Raw genomic sequence first — 14514 nt, 5'->3', positions numbered from 1 at the left:
GATGAGAAGGTAATTGGAGCACTAAAGGGTTAGGTAGAAGTAATAAGGAATTGAGCTATTAAATGGTATTGTTGAGTATAAAGAGAAAAGAAGGATAAAAGTAAGCTGAGAAAATGTTCACCGGAGTTATGTGACATAAAAGTAAGGAATCGTCGAGATGTATAATACTATCAAGAGTAAGTAAGTTAATGGTTATACAGAAGTTTCAGGACAACATGATTAATCATGAGTTTCGAGGAATTAAGGGAGTATGAAGTTGGTGGAGTATTTGCATGATACGAGATTTTTGGTGGAGAGTTAGATGATGATACAATTAAGGATAGTATTGGGAAGAATGTTGAGGTAATTTTTGTTGATGGATTCGATGTTCGTTATTTGGGATGTTAACCAAAGATACCAAAGAAATCGTGATGTTTAGAGATGAGTGTAAGAGGTTTGATGTCCGGGCAGTGGTAGTGTTATGGTTTGTGACTAGTGGTTAAGGGTGATGGTATATTAGAAAGGTAGCAATTCTAAAGAGGTTGATTTTGTAGAGACCAGATTGATATGTATGGTTGTGAGAGAGCATAAGATGTGGTTATATAAGGTGGTTGTTAGTAGGTGAGTATTAATGGTATGGTTACATTCGGCAGGGGGTGATGGATATGCGACCGGGAGAATATGTTAAGAGGAGTATACGAGTTAAGCTCGAGTGAGAGGTAACTTTTATCAGGTGGTAACTTACGTGACCAGGATTGACTAGTGGATGTGATTACGGGTCTATGATATGTGTAAATGTTTGTGTGAGGTTTTGACCTCACAAGAAGTGGTATGGTGTGATAATTATAAAGTTGTTATATGATTGTTTTGTAATTTATGTTGGGTACGGTATACTAATGGAATGAGGTTCAAAAGGTAATAATTTGATTGATCTGGCATGGATGGTTAAAATTGTATGTGTATGGATGATACTTGTTTATTCCGTGAAATGGTAAGGATGATGTTCATGAGATTCTTGTCAGTTTATTCCGTATAATATGTTGTGTTATAATCTAGTAAAACGGTTTTGAGTGAGTTTTCTTGTCCGAGATGTTATATTGAGTCAGTGTTTATGGGATTGTGTATGTTGTGATGTCTATCGGTGTGGTTGTGGTGCCTCGGGTGGTGATCCGGGCACGGTACTTAGTGTTGTGATACGGGTATTTTCGCACTGCGGTGTGGCTGTTGGTGGCGGTGTTGCGATGCCGTCACCGGTTGTGGTGGAGTAGGCGAGATGATTATGATTCGAGTTTCGAAAGTACATACCAGTTATACATAGATTGTTGTTTTGTTTGATGTTACTTCATATGAGTTTCAGTTTATGCAGATAGACAGTTGTTTCATTTATCAATGTTTTCTTTACAAGTTTAACTTTGGGAATGAGGGTAGAGTATGATATGAAATAGAGTCGTATATGTTTTCATTGTTGTCATGGTATAGTGATATTCTGTTGATGGGACACAATTGTGAGAAGTTGCTACAGTAATTTTGATCTTGTTTTAAGATGAGGCATCGGTAGTCATAGTCATGGCAAGTGATTCGTGGAACATGTGTTGTAATGATCTGAAAGCGGCAGGTGGTTCATAATATTTTGTTGAGATAGTGAGTGCAGGGTATTGGGAATTGGTGTCATGTTAAGTTATATATGAGTTTTGCGGTAATGAAGGAAAGAACTTGAGGATCTAGTGTGAGTGTGAGTGTACGTAACGAGTGTGGATCGTGAGTTATGCTTTTGGGAGATAGGTGCTTTACATAGAGAGGTATGTTGTTTTGCAGTAATAATGGAGAGTTAGTATGGTGATTTTGCTACGAGTTTTATGGTATAGGTTAGGTAGTGTGCCGAAGGAGTTGAGGTATGAGAAATGTTTAAGTAAGAGAGCCTTGGATATATGCATGGCGAGTGTTTAGATTATAGGTGGCTATCTTTGACATGCGGTGGTGATGAGGATAATGAGAAGATATAGCTAGGATTTAGTATTAGTGAGTTACGAGGACGTAACATTTATCTTAAGAGGAGTGGGATGCGATAAAAGATATTTTGATGGGTGTGCATATGGTAATATATTTTGAAGTTTGAGTCTTGATAAAAGATTGATTCGTGTTGTGGTTGATTTTGTTAAAGGTCATGGTCGTGCTTGTAGTAGTGTGATGCTTCGGAGTGTGAGAATATTTTCTATAGTGCTGACAGTTGGATGATGATGTATATAAGTTCTATAGTGTTGACAGTTGGATGATGAGGTTATGAGTGTGAGTAAACTTCGAGGACGAAGTTCCTTTTAAGGGTGGTGGAATGTAACATTCCGTTTGATGTCTATGAGTGTCTTGATATTGGATTTGGTAGTGGATGATATATTATGGAGCTAGCAGCGTTAGAGGATGGTAGTTGGTAGTGTATGGAGTTAGTGTCGGGAGAGTTTATGATGTAGTTGACACGACATCGTGAGCGATGTGTGGAGGTAGGAATAGTTGGTGGAGTTGGTGTTAAGAGTTCATGGTTTCATATTTTATAAGTTGGGGTTTCGTTTTGAGTTCTTAGTAGCTTTGTTGCGTCTTGATCGAGTTAGTATGTTTGTTTTTATGTATGGGTTGAACTTCGGGGACGAAGTTATTTTTTTAAGGAGGGAAGACAGTAATACTACGGTTTTATGAGCCTCTGAGTACTCTATCGAATAGGCCTTACTCTGTCGAGTAAGGGTGGTTTACGTTTTAAAATAGTTTCTGACCTGTTGGGTACTCGATCGAGTAGCCTTGATACTCGATCGAGTAGGCGACACTCGATCGAGTAACTGAGGTACTCGATCGAGTAGCCGGTTTACGGGGGGATGATTTGTCGGGTTTTGTTAATAATGCGATTGAATATATAAACAACTCCGTCACTTCCTTAATACACTTTTATCAAACCTAATTACGTTCAAAGAGAAAACAAACTACGTTCTTCGCATCAATCACATTATTGACAAATCCCGGAGTTCGAGAGGTCGGATTGCATCATTCTTTATATCTTTGTGATCCTTGCGTCGAAGGTAAGATCTACGTACCGTTTTTATAGTATTTCGTTAAAGTTGGTTAAACCCTAACATTGGGATTTGGGGGTTTTGTTGTATTTCGTGATTGGTAGTGATTATATGTTTGTATGTTAGGAGGAGGATTCGTAGAAGAAGCCTTTGGATATCAGTTGTGAGACCGTCTGATTGTGTTGCTTTCCAGGTAGGGTTTACCTACTCAGTATTAGTTACATAATGTGTGGTGATTGTGCTGTAGTTAGTGATTGTTGATTGATTCAGACGGTTGTTGTTGTTTTATTGTGATTGTGATTGTGATTGTTTGTCTCTGGTTCTCGAGATGCGTTTTCGGCTGAGTGGAGTCACTTGCGGGAGTGGCTTCACGCCCTAGTTTCGCCCTCCGTGGAACCCGCCACGGGAGGGGATGTGCACATTAATGGGACAGGGTTATCGCTCGGTATGATGAGCGGGGATTTGGTGGGTACGGCTGCGGTCCCCCATCGGCGGGGCTGGTCCAAAGGACGATCGGTGACGGAGATTGATTGGAGTGGGTGTGATTGTGTGTGTGACCGTTTGAGCCGCTTGTTTCTTGTGTTGTTGGTTATATAAATTGTGTGATTAGTCTTGACCCGTTTAATGTTTTAAAAACTGTGGTGATCCATTCGGGGTGGTGAGCGATTATTGAGCGGTATGATATGACGAGTATGGGATAGCTGGGATGAGTCATCACGTGGCAGTTAGAAGTCTTCCGCTGTGTCAGACGATTTTTTATAGCTTTGATAGTTTTAGCAGTAGACTGTCTGAGAATTTTGTATTTCAGTTTATCAGTTTTGGTTTTGATCATGTAATCATTTAAACTATATTTACTTTTAAAGTACGTTTCTTTATTGTCTTATGATTATCATTGCCTCGGGTAACCGAGATGGTAGCACTTCCATGCCTTAAGTGGTCCTGGTAAGGCACTTGGAGTATGGGGGTGTTACAGTTTTGTCAAGATTAAAAGTGATTGTCTTATCCCCCACTTCAAGTGTGAGCTCTCCATGTTTCACATCAATTACCGCTCCCGCGGTGTGCAAGAAAGGTCTTCTTAAAATGATAGAAATGTTGGAATCCTCCTCCATGTCTACAATAACAAAGTCTACCGGAATGAAGAATTTGCCAATTCTTACGGGCACATCTTCCCATACCCCTAAAGGTATCTTTGTCGATCAATCCGCCATTTGAAGAGTAATGTTAGTGCATTTGAGTTATCCCATTCCTAGCCTCTTGCATACCGAGTATGGCATGACACTTACAGTTGCTCCAAGGTCACATAATGCTTTGTTGATTGTAGTGTTGCCAATGGTGCATGGAATAGAGAAACTTCCTGGATCTTTGAGTTTTGGAGGGGAACTTCCTTGAATAATAGCACTACTCACTTTGGTAAAGGCAATAGTCTCTAGCTTCCGGATGGATTTCTTCTTGGTAAGAATGTCTTTCATGTATTTCGCATAAGCCGGAACATGATTGATCAATTCCGTGAATGGGATTGAGACTTCTAAGTTCTTCACAATTTCCATGAACTTTCCAAGTTGTTCATCAAACTTAGGCTTAGCTTGACGACTTGGGAATGGATGTCTAATCAGAATAGGCTCTTTTTCCTTAGCCTTCTCTTCTCTTCTTTGAAACTTCATTGGTGGTGGTTTCTTCTTCTCCCTTAGAGTTCTCCACAACTCTTTGCTTGTCACTAGGATTCACAACATCTTCATCAATTGGCCTCTTCGGCCCTTCATATCTTGTACCACTTCTCAAATGGATGGCACTCACCGTTTAATGTCTTGGTGGATTACCTTGAGGTGGTAATTGCCCCTTTTGTCTTTGAGAGCTAGAAGATGCTAATTGAGACATTTGAGTTTCTAGCATTTTGGTGTGGGCTAGTATGTTGTTGATGGTGATATCTTTGGCTTGACTATATTTTTGCATTTGGGTGAATAATTCTTGTTGGTTCTTTTGCATTTGAAAGACCGCTTTTTGAACATCAAAGCCTTGGTCATTGGATTGATTGTAGGAAGGTTGATTTTGATAACTTTGGCTTTGGTTGTAAAAAGGTCTTTGAGCTTGATTTCTCATTGGAGGTGGGGTGTATGTTGGTTGAGGGTTTTGAACATTTTGACTTTTGTATGAAAGATTTGGATGTAATATTGTATTCTCATTGTAATAGTTGGAATAAGGCCGGGGTGCCACTCTTGTATGCTTGGAAAGCATTCACTTGTTTATTTGTTCCCCTACATTCACTTTGGTCATGTCCCAAAGTTCCACAACTCTCACATACTCCACTTGGAATCGAGGATGATGCCACCATAGCATTAACATGTTGTTTGAGTGATTTGGAAGCTTCATCAAGCTTAGCCACGACCTTCTCAAACTTCAAATTGATGGTGTCAATATGAGCACTTAGTTGAGCACCCAATTGTGTGATGGAATCTACCTCATGCTTTCCCCCTCTTGTGGCCTTTCGAGGCCTACTATATTGGGAATTATGAACCGCCAACTCTTCGATTTTGGCCCATGTTTGATTGTCATCAATTTCGGTGAACATTCCATTGGATCCCATATTGAGAATGTTGCGGGAGTCTTCATATAAACCGTTCTAAAATTGTTGCACAAGGAACCACTCGCTAAGTCCATGGTGTGGACAAGAACGACAAGTGTCCTTAAATCTCTCCCATGCTTCATACAATGATTCTTCATCCCTTTGCTTGAACCCGGTGATTTGGGCTCTCAACATATTGGTCTTCTCCGGAGGATAGAATTTCTTGTAGAAAGCAAGTGCTAACTTCTTCCATGAATCAATACCAAGGGTAGACTTGTCTAGGCTCTTCAACCATTGCTTTGCGGTACCGATCAAAGAAAAAGGAAATAATACCCATCGGATTTAGTCTTGAGTAACTCCGGTTTGAGAAATCGCATCACAATAGTCACAAAAAGTCTCCATATGTGAATGAGGGTCTTCACTAGGCATCCCTCCAAATTGACTTCTCTCAACTAAATGTATGAATGCGGATTTGGCAATGAAATTACCGGTTAAGTGTGGTGGTGTAGGAGTACCATTTGGTAGGTTCTCCTCAGTTGGTACGGAATATGATGAAAATTTAGGGATTGTGGGTTGATTTTGTGGTCGGTTTTGTATTGGGTTATCCTCTCCTTCTCTTGAAAAAGGGTTGGTGAACTCAATGTTATTTGGTTGAATGTCCATAATTTCTCCAATACCTACAACTCTTGAAGTTCCTCTAGCAACTCTTCTATTGTTGGTTAAGGTCCTTTCAATTTCAAGATCAATAGGTAATGGATTACCTTGTGATCTCCTAGTCATGCAAAATATCAAACAACTCGAAAACAATTAGAACAACCTTGAGGAGTTTGACTTCCCCAAGGTAAAGAAAGACAGAACTAAAAACAATTAATGAAAATCAAATCAATTTAACATCGTCCCGGCAACGGTGTCATTTTTTGTCCGGTTCAAACTCGTCGCCAAAAGCTACCAACCAAAACAATATTTATAACTTCACAAACTACTCTTAGTAAAGAGGTAAGTAAAGGTCGGATCCCAAGGGACGGGTATTGATGTAGGATTCTCAATTGTAAATAGCTATGTCATAGGGTGTCACAATTTGGGTTGAGGTGATGTGTAATCTAAACTAATCAACAAAATGAAAGTAAATTAATGAAAACAAAGCAAAGTAATTAAAGGGGTTTATAAACAAATGATTAAAGGCACTAGGGTGTCATGGGTTCATAGGGGATTCATGGGAGTTGATCATACAAACATATTCTCAATTAGATGCAAGCACTTATTGTTGTGATGGGATCGAGTTAGTGTATATCTTACAATCCCTAAGAAGGTTTGGGTCCCGGAGCCGAGTCGTCTAGACTGTACAACACCTACAAGTCGACTTAATCCTTCCTATTCAACTCTATGCATGGTCTAATGAGGCTCGAGTTGGTTTATGTCTTACAAGCCTCATTGAAAAGATAAGGGATGGTCAAAAAATGCAAGGATTCATAGGCTCGCATTTCATCAAACATAACATGTGCATAGGTTGAAATCACAACAAGCAAGCAAATTAATTATGAAAATATATTAGATTAAGCATAGATCAATCCCCATGTTTGTTTCCCCTAATTTCCCATTAACCCTAGCTAAAAAAACTACTCACTCATGATCAAGTTTAGCATGCTAATAAGGTTGTCAATCATACTAACAAAGCAAAACATGATGAATAAATAAAAGTGATTAACAATAATTAAATAAGATTAAGAAGGAAGTATACCTATGGAGATGATCCAAAATAATAAAGTAAAGAATAATAGAAGTACTTGATGATTGATGAATGGTTGTCAATCCTCCAAATAAACCCAAATAATCTTCTAATTACCCAAATAAAAGGAAGAACAATTGAAAAATTAAGGAAAGATTAAGATGTGATTAATATTGAGAATTGTATTACAACTAAATTAAGACTAATTTAAGTGAGTATTAAGATTGGATTAGGAATTGATTAAAAATTGGATGCTAATCTAGGTAGTACAAAGGGGTATTTATACTAAAGATTAGGTACAAGGATTAGGGTTATTAAGGGCTTAAATGAATATTAAGACCCTAAGAAAACTTGAGGAAATGCTACTCCCGAGGGAAATGCCCGGATCCTCCTTGCTAGTCCTGCCACGATCCGCTTGTCTCATGCTGAGGCACGGGTTGTTCTGTGAAGGGATCCGCTCGGATCAGGGGAGGGGACGCTCGGATCTTTGCTGCACAGTCCGCTCGTCCTGGGATCAAGCCGCTCGGATCCTTGCAGTGTGGCACGGTCGGATCAAGCTCGGGCCGCTTGGATCCTTGGGCAGAGTGCTTCTCTTGTTTAGCTCCTTAACAATCCGCGTGGATCATGTTGGGGATGCAAGGATCTTTTCATCATTCCCCATTTCACTTTATTTATCTACTTAGGCCTCTAGTGTCGGTCTTCTCTTTGATGCTTGGTCATTAGATGCAATCCATTTAGCTCCATTTCGCCTCATAAATGTAAGGTTAGCCATCCTCTCCTACGAAGGACACAAAACCTCAAGGAATATGGAAAATGGGAAACTAAAGATAATAAATGACCCAAATATGTGCTAAAAAGCATAGGAACGAGGTTACTTCGGGACTAAATGTGCTCAAATATGAGTCACATCAAGGATTCAATATGGAGTCTTGCTTGACGTGGTGTGATGGATGCGTTCTCTGGAATGGCGGAAAGGTAGGGTTTCCTTACTCAGTCGATTGCGTAATTAATTTGAGATTGTTTGTGATTGATTGATTAATACGTGATGCGTGTCATTTATATGATGTTTTACACCCTATTTTACACGCATTTCAGAGCTCATTTATGTAGTTTATGCTACATTTCTCCCTATTTCCGTCTACTTCCGTATTTTTGTACATTATTGCAGAAATGTGAAGAATTCAGCGGAAATCAAGCTCAATCCGTCCCCGAGTATCTTGCATTGCATTTGACGTGAAGTATTCACTTAAGGAACAAGCTTGGTGGGCATTTCAAGGCCCAAAAGACAAATCCACGAGAAGTTAGAAGTCTAGTGTCAGCTACTTCAGTCGATCGACCAACCCACGACATCTAGAGACTATTGTTCAGCACGTGTTAGTCGATCGACCGGTCACCATAGTCGATCGACCACACCGCTAATCAGACGAGAATTAGAAGATCGAGGAATTTGAAGCCCATGATACATTAGGTTTTGGAATAAGAACTACGTTGTATTCTATATAACGGAAGCTAGGTTTACAGATTAAGCATTCAGAAAATTATCAAGTTTTACATTCAGTTTCATTCAGTTTTCATTAGCTTTGTTAATTAGGATTCTTAATATTGTGGGGTATTCAATACAACTCGATTTTCGGATCTTTAATTCTCTGCAATTCTTCCGTTCGGTATTCTTCTTATTCCAGTTTATTACTTTATTTGCATTCATAGATATAGAATTGTTAGTTAGTTTCCCGAAACCGATTTACCGTTTATGTTAATTGTTTGTTCTATTATTTCAAGCATGAATTCTTCTGTTTATTGCATTAATTTTATTGTTGTTATCACTCCCAGTATGAGTAGCTAAATTGCTTGTGCTAGGATGTAGGGGAACTGTAGGATTAGGCGGCGTAGAATTAACATGGACTGAAATCGCGTGTCAGTTGATCGACTGCCATACCTGGTCGATCGACTGACCACGTGAGGTTTTACCTTCGTTTTAATTGTTTTAATTCTTTATTCGACGAATCGAGTGCACACGACTAGTTGAATGTCTAGGATATGACTGACCCATTAGATCGAGAGATAGGGACAGTTGTTAGATCACCAATTAAAATGACTAAACTATGCTGAGATCGAAAGATAGGTAAAGTTTAGATTATTAGTCACTTCTCAGGACGAGAGTCAGTATTAGTGATAATAGGGACTTATAGCGAGATCGAAAGATGCTATCTGTTAAGAGTGAACCGAGAGGACCTCTTGTTTTCCCGCCTCATGTGTTTGATTTAGACCTACTTAGTATGCTGCCGCCGAAACTATAGTGAACCGACTATCCTAGTACCCCTTTTATTATCTGTTTTATCCGTTTATTTAGTTTATTGTCTTTTACTGCCTTTAGCTATAGACCAAATCAATTCAACCCCCACATTCATTACCTTAGACTAAATTAGACAATTATTAATTACATTCGCCTCTCTGTGGTTCGACCATGTTACCACTAGCTTCATTTAGTTTTAATAGGTTTTATAAATTTATTTTTGGTACTCACAACGACGGGTATCAAAATTTTGGCGCCGTTGCCGGGGAGGCAATTGTTCTAATTTTTAGTTGTTTTTATTTAGTCTTTCTTAGTTTAAGGGACATCCGTTCCTTAAACTTTTCTTATATTCTTTTTGTAGTTTCTGCTTATGCGCAGGTCACAGGGTGGTGAACTAGTACCGTTTAATCCTGAGATTGAGAAATCCTTGCTTGAATTGAGACGATCATCAAGGGTATTGCCGACAGAGGAAGAGCTGAGTACTCTGTCTAGTTACTACGAGAACGAGCTGTTCGAAGAGGATCCACCTACATCTCCTGCTTCTACTTCTTCAGCTGAGACAGTCACATCTCCGGAAATTCCAGTCATGGCTGAAGAAGCAACTATAGCAAGTCATTCTGAGCCGACAGCTGCAAATCTATACAAGGGGTTCGAATTACATGGAGCTGATAGGAAATTCGAACCGAAGCCTTCCTATATCAACTTAGTTGAGAGGAACCGGTTCGGAGGAGCTGCAAATGAAGATGCGGCCAAGCATATGGAGATATTTATTGATTATTGCTGCTCTATACCCCCACCGACCGGTGTGACCCAGGACCAGATAAAGGAGACTATGTTTATATTCTTACTCCGCGATGCTGCAAGGGAGTGGTACAGAGATCTGGATCGAGCCGCTCATGGGATCACCGACTGGAATTCTTTGGCCCTGGCATTCTACAAGAAATACTTCTCTGCCTCGAAGACGAATGCCATTAGAGCTCAGATCACGAGCTTTAAACAGGGACCTGATGAGAACTTTCATGAAGCATGGGTCCGTTTCAAGAAGCTGGTGCGAACCATTCCGCACCATGGGTTCGAAAAATGGAGTCTTTGCAATCAGTTTTATAACGGGCTGTATGACGATCGAGGGCTATCTTGGATCTCATGCCAATGGCCGATTTGATGAGAATATGGGGGAGACTAAGGGGTGGAAGATCATTGATGACTTAGCCACCCATAAAGTCAATATGGGAATTCGAGAGGCAATCGGAGGAGGAGTCTTTGAATCCCTTTCTCGTAGCCGCATTAGAGGCTCTCACGGCGAGGTTTGACAAATACGAGTTGGGAGGAGCTTCAAAAGGAGGGATGTATCATGTGAATGCTTTGTTTCGTGACGGTCCTTTCGTCTATGGAAGATGTGGAGCCGAGGGACATGTTTCGAAAAATTGTCCTAGTCCCTTCGAGTCTTGTCTGTGCCTTTCAACATTACAGTGGACAAACACGTACTATAAGCCGAATGTCCATCCCAACTTGAGGTGGAGTAGCCAAAATGTCCCGAATCCGACTCAACCTCCACAAAGAAGAAGAAGAAACAAACTTATGTGCCTCCTCATAAGCAACAACAAGACCAAAACCTTCCTATGTGCCGCAAAGAAGAACAAACCCAAAATTCTCGAGTTTGTCAATTGAAGAATATGTTGCAAAAGGAGTCCCAAGCTAGAGAGGCCGGGATAAAACTGCTAGAGAGCCAAATTGTTCAATTGGCTAGCAAGAATACCACTCGAGCTCCGGGACACTTACCGACTCAAACTGACCAAAAGGAGACCCTTAATGCCATCACTTTGAGGAGTGGGTCTACCCTTGAGGGGCCCATCATGGTCGAAGACGATGCTGCAAAAGATAAGCCGGAACCGAGTCAAAACAAAGCTGGAACGAGCAAAGGAAAGAAAAAGGCGTCTACCAGGTATATCAGTCGATCGACTAATATACCCGGTCGATCGACTGAAGCGCGCAAAGAAACAGCTTCTGGAACTGTAGAACTCAGTCGATCGACTGACCTCACTGGTCGACCGACTGAGGCCGCTGCTGATAGTGAACCTTTTCGTCCTCCGATGCCTAATAATTTGAAGGATCACTTGTTTCGGGGTACGACAGTCCCGAAAATATTGGGGCAAGACCCGAGTGCTGATGGGTCAGTCCCAATTCCGAAGTACGACCCAATGTCGATCAATGGTTCCCATTTGAGACGGTCTGAAGAGGGTTCAAGCTTCAATAAGGAGAAGGTGGTGGATTTACAGCCTAAGTCCACCGATGCCGGCATGAGAGATTTAGAGGAGAGGGCTAAGTTGTTACTTTCAGCCCCCTATCCAGAGCGACTAGTGCCGACGAAGGAACAAGTATCTTTCAATAAATTTGAAAAAGTTATTCGTAGCTTGAATGTACAAGTTCCTTTTCTCGAGTTAGTAAATCAAGTGCCTGCTTATACTAAATTCATGAAACAACTTTTATCTAAAAAGCGGTCACTTGAAACTGTGCATACTGTCGCACTCACTAAAGAGTCATGTTCTTATCTGACCCACACTGCACCCCATAAGCTAGAAGACCCAGGTAGCTTCTTCGTTCCTTGTAGCATTGGTACCTTTTCTATTGAGAAGGCATTATGTGACTTAGGAGCCAGTATAAGTGTAATGCCCTTGAGTCTTGCTAGAAATCTCAAATTGACTAGGTTTGCAGTGACCGACATGACAAGATCTGAGATGGTCGACCGATCTGCGGTCCAAATGATAGAGTCTTAGAAGACATTCCCGTGCAAATAGGAAAGTTCTTCTTCCCTGTAGACTTCGTTGTACTTGATATGCCCGAGGATGCCCATATTCCTATCATATTGGGTAGACCATTTCTCGCACACCGCTTTTGGTGCGATCATAGATATAGGTTCGGGAACTTTGACCTTTAAAGTAGGGAAGCATTCCATTGTTTTTGCCCAACCTGCTAAGAAGAAAGACCCCATGTGGCCTGTCACCTGTAACACGGTTTCTGAAAAGAAATCCTACTTTGTTCTTCCTGATATGCCTGTCTCTATTCCTATTCCTGTCATAACCCCTCCGCCCCGGATTGGGAGCAAAGTGGAGGAAGATTCTACTGTTTTAGATATTGCAGGAACTGGTTTGGGGAAGGAAGAGCTGCAAGTAGCTCCAGCTGTGAAGGAGCCGATCATTCAAAGAGGTGGTCTAGGATGCCTCAGCTATGAGGAGCCAGATGATGAGCCTGTCAAAGCAACCGAGTCCGACTTGGATTCTGACGAGTCTGAAGAGATCATTGACTGGGGAGATATATAAGCTGTTGACCCGTTGAGTTCGGCGGATGTTGAAGCTAAGAAGAGTGCAGCTGAGAAGATGAGCATCGTTGAGGCTACCTCTTGTAGCCAGAAGCCGACGAAGTGGGCCATCCCGTGGCCGTTCTTGATCAACTATTAGTTGATCACGCGCTTTATCAAAAACTTCATTTTATTGTTTTTAAACACTTTTTATTGCTTTTGTGTGCGCGAGACTTCGCATTTAATTTTTTGTTTAGGAATTTTTAAGTGCTTTAGACTTTACTTTGGGTTTTGCGCAATTTTGGGCGTGTATTATTGTGCACTTGCAGGTTTTTAGACTTCATTATCTCAAGTAATTGAGCTAATACGAAGAAATCAGAAGCTACAGCAGTATTTTCAGTCGATCGACTGGGCTATGTGGTCGATCGACTGGTCTGCAGTTTCCAGGAGCTACTGCTCCTTTCACCTTGGTCGATCGACTGAGTGATGTGGTCGATCGACCGCCCTGCACTGCTGTACTTGTTCACGACCTCTCCCCTGCTGTGTTTGGCTGATTTGCGAAATTGAGGGAGTTTTCTACTCCACCATTATCTTCCGTCATTATTTATTTCTTCTATTTTTCTCAATTATGTACAAAATATCGCTTCTTTATTGCTTTCTCGATTTTATGCGTGGTACTTTGTTTGTCTTTTCAGGTACTTATTGGTAGCACTGCTGGCTACTGAAACCTCCTAGCTCACGCTGGTTTGGGGAGGTTTCCTTTGCTGCGCTTAAAGTCTTGTGAGTTCCTGATTTTCCACTTCATGTCATATTTATTTATTTCATTTTACGCAAATTCCCGTTCCTCTTTTCTTTCATTACATGATTTTGCACAATGGGGACATTGTGCGATTTGGTTTGGGGAAGGGTTTTGCGTCGCATATCATTTGCTTGCATTCACGTTTACATTTTTGTTTTGCATCATTTTTTTTCATTTCTTATATATATACAGAAAATCCAAAAAAAAAATTGAAAAAATTGAAAAAATTTCAAAAAATTGCACGTTTATTTTAGCATATAGGTCGAGTCGGAACGGTAGTATCTCAATGATGACATTGCATTTGCAGCTGTTTATGCCTAAGCCTTGCTAATTGACATGTTATTAGTAGAATCACATATGCATATCTACGAGTTTTCGTTAAATTATTTGCTGAACTTTAAACTTGACTTAGAAAATTGGCAAACTACTTATATATTCTGAGAATTAGAGCTTATAACTGGTGACATCTATGACCGGTTTATCTAGGAATGTGAGTAGTACTCCTTATAAGACATGTTTCATAAATTTGCATAAATATGAACTCAATCTTCTTAATACCTGTATGCATTCGGTTTGTGGTTTGTTGACACATGTGGTAGAGGTTTCCCTTTATTCTCTTTGCCCATAAGCTTCACACTGCCAAAACAGCCTTTTTGTCCCATTACTACATCCTACATTTAGCCTGTCCTTTGTCAAGCTAGTAGTCTATGTTGTTGGGATTGTTACTTAGTTTTTGGTGGCATATGCTCTTTTGAGATATTGATGGGAAGATGAAAAAGGAAGGAAAGAAAGAAAAGAGAAAAAAAAAA

The 14514-nt window shown here is 40.4% G+C and overlaps 2 non-coding genes across 2 annotated transcripts; one reads left to right on the top strand and one right to left on the bottom strand.

Annotated features, from left to right (window-relative positions):
• The first annotated feature begins 5680 nt into the window (after positions 1 to 5680).
• Positions 5681 to 5787, top strand: LOC141650208 (small nucleolar RNA R71). Its single transcript, XR_012546255.1, has one exon. It is a non-coding gene; the product is annotated as a small nucleolar RNA R71 (small nucleolar RNA).
• A 4791-nt stretch (positions 5788 to 10578) lies between these two features.
• LOC141650206 (small nucleolar RNA R71) lies at positions 10579 to 10685 on the bottom strand. The gene has a single exon (XR_012546254.1). It is a non-coding gene; the product is annotated as a small nucleolar RNA R71 (small nucleolar RNA).
• Positions 10686 to 14514: the final 3829 nt, after the last annotated feature.

The sequence above is a fragment of the Silene latifolia genome, chromosome 3, assembly GCF_048544455.1.
Source record: "Silene latifolia isolate original U9 population chromosome 3, ASM4854445v1, whole genome shotgun sequence".
Classification (NCBI taxonomy): domain Eukaryota; kingdom Viridiplantae; phylum Streptophyta; class Magnoliopsida; order Caryophyllales; family Caryophyllaceae; genus Silene; species Silene latifolia.
Note: the sequence above shows the minus strand (reverse complement) of the source record. Positions and strands in the feature narration are given on the sequence as shown.